A 657-nucleotide genomic window follows, 5' to 3' on the forward strand; every position below is an offset into this window, starting at 1 on the left:
AGATTCAAGAAGGTACATTGTTGCCCAGTTCATAACCAGGAAAGGAGAAATGGTACATCAAAGGCTATGTTAAAAGATTCACTTTTGAATCAGCTAAGAAAATGTTTGTGCCAGCAATACTTGAGTTGTTCTGCTAAGATGGATTTCCAGTAAATCCAAAGGAAAACTGGCTAGAAAGGCAAGACAAGTTTTATCAAACTTCCATTAGACTCACTGCTAACTTTTCTTAAGCCTCCTGCTGCCTGATCCTTCTGGGCTGGGGAGAAGGTGAGCTCTGGACATGCGCTTATTATCATGCCTATGTGAGAATCAATGTCTGGGTCAACATACCTGGGGAATAAAAGGCATAAACATTTTTAAATTGATGGTTTTCCCTTTTACATACTTTATATTTCTGTATATATTCTTTCTTCCCTCTCACCCAGAGGAGCCATATCCTATAACAAAGAATAAAAAAATGAAAGGAAAAAGTTTAGCAAAACTGATCAAGAGATTGACCTTATCTCTCAGTCTATATAATATTCTGCATCCTCAATCCTCCATCTTTGCAAAGAAGGGAGAATGGCACATTCTCATCTCTGCTTGAATACCAAGCTCGGTCCTAATTACAGTGTGTGTGTGTGTGTGTGTGTGTGTGTGTGTGTGTGTGTGTGTGTG

Source organism: Petaurus breviceps, unplaced genomic scaffold (genome assembly GCF_028583685.1).
Source record: "Petaurus breviceps papuanus isolate PSGF00001 unplaced genomic scaffold, PetGlider_PUasm1.0 183, whole genome shotgun sequence".
NCBI lineage: Eukaryota > Metazoa > Chordata > Mammalia > Diprotodontia > Petauridae > Petaurus > Petaurus breviceps.